The sequence below is a fragment of the Xenopus tropicalis genome, chromosome 9 (genome assembly GCF_000004195.4).
Source record: "Xenopus tropicalis strain Nigerian chromosome 9, UCB_Xtro_10.0, whole genome shotgun sequence".
In the NCBI taxonomy this organism is placed as follows: Eukaryota; Metazoa; Chordata; class Amphibia; order Anura; family Pipidae; genus Xenopus; species Xenopus tropicalis.
In genome coordinates, this window is record NC_030685.2 from 9,077,687 (window position 1) to 9,086,974 (window position 9,288).

The 9,288-nt window shown below is 43.5% G+C and overlaps 1 long non-coding RNA gene across 1 annotated transcript; it reads left to right on the forward strand.

The window, feature by feature from the left end:
* The first annotated feature begins 1,153 nt into the window (after positions 1-1,153).
* Positions 1,154-7,511, forward strand: LOC116407763. Its single transcript, XR_004220551.1, has 4 exons — positions 1,154-1,216; positions 2,299-2,355; positions 5,820-5,867; positions 7,002-7,511. It is a non-coding gene; the product is annotated as an uncharacterized LOC116407763 (long non-coding RNA).
* The last annotated feature ends 1,777 nt before the right edge of the window (positions 7,512-9,288 follow it).

Below are 9,288 nucleotides of genomic sequence, written 5' to 3' on the forward strand. Positions count from 1 at the left end.
ATGTATTATAAGGGATAATGTACCCCCTACTGTAAATAAGGATATTAGCAGTCACTGAGGGGTTCTGTGCCCATATAAAGGCACAAGGCTGCAGGCTGAGTTATACAGGGAACTCTGAGTATCACTCATGTATTATAAGGGATAATGTACCCCCTACTGTAAATGATAAGGATATTAGCAGTCACTGAGGGGTTCTGTGCCCATATAAAGGCACAAGGCTGCAGGCTGAGTTATACAGGGAACTCTGAGTATCACTCATGTATTATAAGGGATAATGTACCCCCTACTGTAAATGATAAGGATATTAGCAGTCACTGAGGGGTTCTGTGCCCATATAAAGGCACAAGGCTGCAGGCTGAGTTATACAGGGAACTCTGAGTATCACTCATGTATTATAAGGGATAATGTACCCCCTACTGTAAATGATAAGGATATTAGAAGTCACTGAGGGGTTCTGTGACCATTATATCATTGTTATTCTTCCCTTTGTCATGCCAGAGCAGTATTTTCTGGCATGTCCAGGGTTAAACCTGGCAACATTTGGCTGTGGGTCCACAAAAGACCCTTAATTAAATATGCAACAAGGGACTGTGGAAAGGTGACACTTTTTTGGGTTAGAAGACAATTCGGAGCCAGACCATTTGGGCAGGGAAGCTGGGGCCATTGGTTTCTTTGATCTGTTGATCAAAGAAAGGGAACTGTGGACTTAGAGCTGCAGTTATGAGAAAAATATGGATTATAAAAAGGGATTCATATTCCCTTAGCTTTGAGGTTCACATCCTCATAAATCTGTTATTGGGTATGAGGAGGTCCCAGGCTTCCTAATGATACCAAACAGGGACTGCCTATACCCACCAGTTAGGGGGGGTAGTTTCTGGGGGGCTGGGACAGGAAACACCCCTCATGTTTGGTATCATTCTGATCGCCCACATATGGATCACAGCAAGCCCATATTTTCATCATAATATTGGGTACTGGCAAGTGCCAATATTTTATGACAAGAAACTGGCCTGGGAATTGCAGCCCCCTACAGGGGGTCCCAAGGGGCAAGTTCCTGGGCACTCCCCCCCATGCATACGGTAATGAGGAAGGCTCCCAGCAGGGGATAAAGGGCAACAGACCCAGTGACTGACAGCTCATACTTGAGGTCCCAGTTCTGTTGGGGGTGTGCCCAGGTTTCCCACTCTTTCCTCAGGAAACAAAGGAAATTCCTTTGGTAATGTACATAGGGTTTCTGTGTTTTTTTTCCCTTTTATTCTATTTACTGTTTGCAATGTTATATGTATGTCTCTTTTTGTAATATGTTTGCATATGCACAGTTTACTCTTGTATTATTAAATATAAAATGTAATAAGTTTTGTCCTTTGGCTCTAAGACTCACATGCTTGTATGAATGCTTGGGCCTAACTGTATGAACCTCTTGTCTGTGAGTGGAGAGGGCAATTTGTCTGTGTAAATGCCAATTAACTAGTTGACTGCTAGCAGGAGAGTGTGTTTGACTGTAAGTTAACCCTTTGGCTGCTAGAGTGCCTGTTGAATTAGTAGAAGCTAACCCTAACTACAGTGAGTGTGTGTGATACATGTGTGTATTGGGGAATAATACCTGTTGTGGAGAGGAGGGAGATATTCACATTAGGTTTCTTTGTTTTATTATTAAATGGAAATATTAAATTAGCAAAAAAAAAATGGGATTAGCAAAAATTAGACCGGCACAACAGGTGTGATGCAAGTGGGGCCAAGCCCACCCCCGTGTTTATTCAAGCTAAAGCAGCAACGTCTCGGGGGCGTACCCCTTCATCAGGCAGTACAAAGGGGTACACCCCCCCCAAACGTTGCTGCTTAAGATTGAATAAACACGTAGGGGCTGAGCCCCACTTGCATCACACCTGTTGTGCCAGTCTATTTTTGCTGGACTGTTTTGGGAGTGCCAATTCCCTGGGCTGTGCTAAGGATTGAAGGAGGTAAGGGTGTGCTGGTGGAATTTTTTTTGCCCCATTGGGATTACCCATTGGTTTAGGCCAATACAGAACTTCTTCTGAGGTTTCCGTACTGTAAATGCGCCTCTTCATACTGAGGCTGGGGGCACCTGGGAGAAGGAAAGAAGATGGCGGCATGGAACCTTCCACAGGCTAGTGGGGTTATTGAAGAAGAGAAGCAACTAGTATGCGGCCCTGATGGTTTCCAAACATTCTGGAAATAGATACATACAGTATAAATATATATATATATTGTCTCATCCTTTAGTGATGTTCTTTGGAATGTTTGGGTGCTGGTATTGATACAAACCTTCTCTTTTAGAACTCTTCCTCCCTCGTAACTCATGGAACTCCACTGCCCAGACCGAGCCAAAGTATTGTGAGTATAGAGAAATTCATGTAACCACTATTTCAACTCAATAGCTGCCTTCCCAGACTAGTACCAGTAGAACATGGGTTACACTGTACTCTCTCACCCAGAATGGGCCTTCACTAAGTGGAAGAGGAAGGTGAGGGTGTTGTGCAACTACATTTCTCTTGCTGCTATACAGAAAAATAAAAACAGAGGGCACCAGAGGTTCTTGCAAACAACAAACTAACAAGTGTTTATTAAACGTCGACAGGGTTACTCACAATACAGCTTCTCAGGAGAAATTGATAGGAATTGGCAGGAATCTCACCTCTGCCACATCCCATATTGGATCACCTCAGGGAATTCTCTATCCTGATTCCTATAGATTGGGATCCCTACATTGCAGGCAATATGGCCTGGGAGAGATACCTCCAAAACTGCCTCTCCTATGTAGGAGCCCAGTGCTGCTCTTTTTAGCTCAACCCTAACTGCCTTACACCCCTAGAGTGGTACTGGTACGGGGCCCAACCCTAACTGCCTTACACCCCTAGAGTGGTACTGGTACGGGGCCCAACCCTAACTGCCTTATACCCCTAGAGTGGTACTGTTACGGGGGCCCAACCCTAACTGCCTTATACCCCTAGAGTGGTACTGTTACGGGGGCCCAACCCTAACTGCCTTACACCCCTAGAATGGTACTGGTACGGGGGCCCAACCCTAACTGCCTTACAACCCTAGAGTGGTACAGGTACGGGGGCCCAACCCTAACTGCCTTACACCCCTAGAGTGGTACAGGTACGGGGGCCCAACCCTAACTGCCTTACAACCCTAGAGTGGTACTGGTACGGGGGCTCAGCCCTAACTGCCTTACACCCCCAGAGTGTTACTGGTACGGGGGCCCAACCCTAACTGCCTTACACCCCTAGAGTGTTACTGGTACCTAGAGGAAGGTGCCACTCCTTTCATAGCACTATACCAAAGTGAGGCAGATAGTTACAGAGGGTTGAAAAAAGACCAGAGTCCATGAAGTTCAACCTTTCCAAGTAAACCCAGCACCCCTTGTACCTGATGAAAGTCCCTGCTGTCCCAGCTAACTTTAAAAGCATGTTTTTTCTTACCAACCTCGACAATAACACTTTTATTCAGCCATAAAGGTTTTGCTTTGCGATGCCTCTCCTTGCTTACAAGGGGAATATACTGCTGTGTATACCTGCAAAGCAACATTATAAAGATGTTCCATTTTCCTTCTGTGCCTAACCCCATGAAAAGCCTTTCCCAGTTGACACATTGCAGAGATGCCCTTATACTGGCAAAGTCTGCACGTCTAAAATTGAGCGTTTTAGTTACTCCCTTATAGAGCTGTCTCTGCAGCATTATCTCAAAGGAGACCATGTTGGGATCACTGTTCCCCAAATGCTCACCCACACAAATGTTAGAGATAAGTTCAGTATTATTAGATATTACCAGGTCCAAAATAGACTCATTCCTAGTGGGTTCTTGAACTGCCTGAAATAAAAAGTTGCCATTTAGCATATTTACAAACCTACTAGCTTTTTCTGACTTAGCCACCCCATTACTCCAGTCAATGTCCGGATAATTAAAGTCCCCCATAATAACAACTTGACCCAGTTTTGAAGCCTCCTCCATTTGCAACAATAGCTGTGTCTCATCCCCCTCATCTATACGGGGGGGTTTATAGTATACACCATACCTGCTAGCCAATAGCACACATGTTAATGAACTCACTTAGATACATTCTCTTCTGCCCAGCAACTAAGGGCATACCTCCCAACATTTGAAAAATGAAAAGAGGGACAAAAAGATTTGGCGCGCGCAGCGCGGCACATTTTTTGACCACGCCCCCTTTTGTGGTCACGCCCCAATCACCACACCCCATTTTAAAAAAATACCCCTTTTATATAGATCAAATGGCGGGAGCAGAGGAAAATGTGCTATACCCTCATACTGAACGACCTAAGGAAAACAATATAGTAACTCCTACATATAAATACAAATATAGAGAGAAGGCAGTCAGTTATAAGTGAGTTCTAACTATGTACCAGTTTTCCCCCCATACACAGTAGCCCGCCCCATACACAGTAGCCCGCCCCATACACAGTAGCCCGCCCCATACACAGTAGCCCGCCCCATACACAGTAGCCCGCCCCATACACAGTAGCCCCTATACACAGTAGCTCCCAATACACAGTGCCCCAATACACAGTAGCCCCCCAATACACAGTAGCCCCCCAATACACAGTAGCCCCCCAATACACAGTAGCCCCCCAATACACAGTAGCCCCCCAATACACAGTAGCCCCCCAATACACAGTAGTCTCCCTACACAGTAGCCCCCTATACAGTGTCCCCCAATACACAGTAGCCCCCAATACACAGTAGCCCCCAATACACAGTAGCCCCCCAATACACAGTAGCCCCCCAATACACAGTAGCCCCCCAATACACAGTGCCCCCCCTATCACAGTGCCCCCCCTATCACAGTGCCCCCCCTATCACAGTGCCCCCCCTATCACAGTAGCCCCCCTATCACAGTAGCCCCCCTATCACAGTAGCCCCCCTATCACAGTAGCCCCCCTATCACAGTAGCCCCCCTATCACAGTAGCCCCCCTATCACAGTAGCCCCCCTATCACAGTAGCCCCCTATCACAGTACCTCCCATAGGCGCTCCGCCTTCGTTATGCCTCTCCTTGTGCTGCGCGACAGTCTCTTTTATAAGGTTGCGCCCGTGCGTAATGACGTCACACCCACAGGCGCAACCTTATAAAAGGGCCTGTCACGCAGTGCAAGGAGAGGCATAACGAAGCAGCCGACGAAGCGTGAACATCCGGCACAGCAAGCGCATCCCGCTGTGCCGGATAGTTCCATGAATGTTCCGCAATGCGGGACATTCATGGAACTATCCGGGACAGCGGGATGCACCATAAAAAGCGGGACTGTCCCGCGAAAAGCGGGACAGTTGGGGGGTATGACTAAGGGAACTGAACCTGTAGGGATTTAAAGCCATAGGGGCAATTTAACCCTATGGGCCCCAACATATATATGTGTTTGTTCTGTGTGTAGGGAACCAATCAGTAGTCATTTTATAGATTGTAAGCTCTGTTGGCCAGGGCTCTCTTCACCTCTTGTATCGGTTATTGATTGCTTTATATGTTACTCCTTGTAGAGTGTAAGCTCTTTTGGTTCAGGGCTCTCTTCACCTCCTGTATCGGTTATTGATTGCTTTATATGTTACTCTGTATGCCCAATGTATGAAACCCACTTATTGTACAGCGCTGCGGAATATGTTGGTGCTTTATAAATAAATGTTAATAATAATAATGTTTCACCTTACATTGTAAATCAAATATAAGCAGAAAAGACAGCAATCCCAGCATAGTGCGGTGGCTATAGGTTCTACTGCAATGTGTTCATGTAAAACAGACATTGGACAATGACATTAATAGGTTTGTATTTTCTCTGTTCTTTGTAGTGGGATCTTGCCTTTTCCTGGGCCGCCATTTTCCCCCGCAGACTTGACGTAAGTATTCATACCCTCTCTCAGGGGTTCATGGTGCCACAGACATGGTGCTGAAACAACTGCTTATAGAAAGCCATGTTTGCCACAAGTGTATATAAGTGTGTGCATAAAACTGCTTTGTTTCTATACAGAACATTGCAATTGCTGGTATAAAGTAACGTTTCATAAAGCACTTACCTGGAGCTCTCAGAGAAGCCTAAAGGGATGGGCAGCCTCTCTGAATGACTATTTATAGAGTTGATGCTGACCACCAGGGGCAGCATAGAGCAGTTTGGAGGCTATAAAAGCTGCAGACTGGTTTCTATTGGGAGTCTGTGTTAAGCCTTTGTAAGAGGCAGTTATAGAACCCCACGAGGTGCTTGCAGGGTTACTGTTGACCCCCTGCTGGTAAAAGTCTGTATTGCATCTCTGCAAATACTGTATTTTTTCTGTATTTGATAAAAATAAAGCACAAAAGATCTGTCTGGCTACTGGCACGCACAGGCCAAGTGACAGGTTGCTTCCACTCAAATATATAAAGCAAATATTCTGTAACACTTTGTGCTGTGCAGCTTCTGTAAGAGCTATACTAGTTTAAATAAAATTCAAAACTTTAAAACTTTAATGGGGAACTCCACCCAAACACAACTTTATCTTATTGAAAAGTAATTTTAAGCAACTTTGCAAACACTACTTTGAGACAAGTTTGAAAACAGTAGTCGCCTGTCCTCAGCCTGCCTTCAGCCTGCGTCCCCCCAATCCCACAATTCCCTGCTGCACACGTGATGTCAATAAGGAAAGGAACATCCCAGTGCAATGCATTGTGGGTTATGTCATTCCTGCACGCTCTCTGGAAGCTGTGGAGAAGTTGTTACAATTTGTAACATCAATTTTTTAGTCCCTCCTCCCCTTCCAGGATTTCAAATGATGCAGAAAGAGAAATTTCTGTTCGGAAGCCGGAGTTCCCCATTGAGTTGTAAGGTGCCTGCCATTATGCCTTGACTGTAATGCACTGTATATTAGGGAGATATTTGTAGACTTTGAGGTTGTTGCAGCACTAAGCTTTAGCTTTTTATAGCGATAGATTCCCTGACGACATCGGCCTCTCGTTACTACGTTACTTCCTGACACCCATCTCCTTTCATTCTATTACAGAGGCAGGTACTGAGCGAATCCTTTATCCCACTGGCTGCGACTGCAACTGCGACAGTACTTTCTACCTCCCGCACTCATTCGCCTGGCAAATCATTGTAATTTTTCATATTTCATAGAAATTTTTACTTTTTACATTTCCCAATGTTTTGTGGGAAAACATTGGGCAAGCTCTGAGAGCTCATTTACTAATAGTACAAGTGCAGGAGTGCTAATGGGGGGGGTCAACATTTTGCCCCCTTAGGGCTCATGAATTTTATCTATGCCATTTGTTGCATTGTGTGCTTTGTGCTGTACAACGTTGTTCTAAAAGTCTGGTGCAATACTTGGGTATGTCAGGGAGTCCTATACTAAAACTAAACACTAAACCCAACCATAAAGCTGTCCTACTGTGCGTTATCCCCAAAGGGCAGACTTTTCAGTGCTGGAAATGTGATTAGCTGATCTGTATAAATCTGGCTCCCTGTTCTCTGTTCCTGCAATTGGAGTTGGGAGCATTAAGCACAGTTTCCCAGCACTGAACAAGTCTGTCCCTTTATCCCCATGTCTGATTCCTGTGCCATATAATGACGGGAAAATGCCATCATTATCTCTATATGTAAGGTACCAGCAAGGGGCCTGACACAGTGCTGGGAATCAGCATTCTCACTGGTGGATTCTTTTGCATATACAATGAAGTTTTTGCCCATTATAATTCTCATTGGTGAATTTTCTTGCATCCATAATAACATTTTCCAGCAACTTCTATAGCAAAACTAGGGGGCGCAGTGGGACAGTGTTATGGTTGGGTTTACACCCCCCTTTAAAGGTTTCCTTTATTTCCATAACCTTCAGAGAGACTTTCGTGATATTTGCAATCTTCATAAATTATCGTATCCAGTCCGAATTTTTTTTTTTTCGAATTTTTTCCCATTCGGGATTCGAACTCGTGATTTCATGAATGTGCCCCTAAGTCATTCAAAAATTTGAATTATGGAGTTTTAGTAAATCTGCCACTTAAAGTCAAGGTAACAAATCATTCTGAGGGAAACCTGGGACTTTGCTCGGAAGGGGCAATTTGATATGGGAGTTCCAAGCCAAGTAGCCCTTTATTACTAGGATAAAGTCCTGCCCCAATCCCGACACACCAGGAAAGAGAAACACAACCTTTGTTTCATTAACACAGCACAATGGGATAATAAAATGACATTCCATATTTATTGTAAAGCAGATCTTGGACAAATAAACATTTATAAATTGCAATGTACATTTATTCTGACCTCCGTCACATGGGTACAAATGAACAGTAACACACATAGTAAAACATATTGCTTATATTGACACAAAGATATCCTTTATGTATTTACCTTATAAGTCACAGAGAAGTTCCTTATAATATATATAGTGAATAAAGTGCCCCCTATTGTAACATATAGGGATATTATAAGTCCCCCGAGAAGTTCCTTATAATATATAGTGAATAAAGTGCCCCCTATTGTAACATATAGGGATATTATAAGTCACAGAGGAGTTCCTTATAATATATAGTGAATAAAGTGCCCCCTATTGTAACATATAGGGATATTATAAGTCCCCCGAGAAGTTCCTTATAATATATAGTGAATAAAGTGCCCCCTATTGTAACATATAGGGATATTATAAGTCCCCGAGGAGTTCCTTATAATATATAGTGAGTAAAGTACCCCCTATTGTAACATATAGGGATATTATAAGTCCCCGAGGAGTTCCTTATAATATATAGTGAATAAAGTGCCCCCTATTGTAACATATAGGGATATTATAAGTCCCCCGAGGAGTTCCTTATAATATATAGTGAATAAAGTGCCCCCTATTGTAACATATAGGGATATTATAAGCCCCCGAGGAGTTCCTTATAATATATAGTGAATAAAGTGCCCCCTATTGTAACATATAGGGATATTATAAGTCCCCGAGGAGTTCCTTATAATATATAGTGAATAAAGTACCCCCTATTGTAACATATAGTTACATAGTTACATAGTTACATAGGGTTGAAAAAAGACCATTGTCCATCAAGTTCAACCCATCCGAGTAAACCCAGCACACAACCTATACTAACCAATCTATACACTCACATACATAAACTATATATATACAACCAGTAATACTAACTGTAGATATTAGTATCACAATAGCCTTGGATATTCTGCTTGTTCAAAAACTCATATATATAGGGATATATAGGGATATTATAAGTCACAGAGGAGTTCCTTATAATATATAGTGAATAAAGTACCCCCTATTGTAAGATATAGGGATATTATAAGTC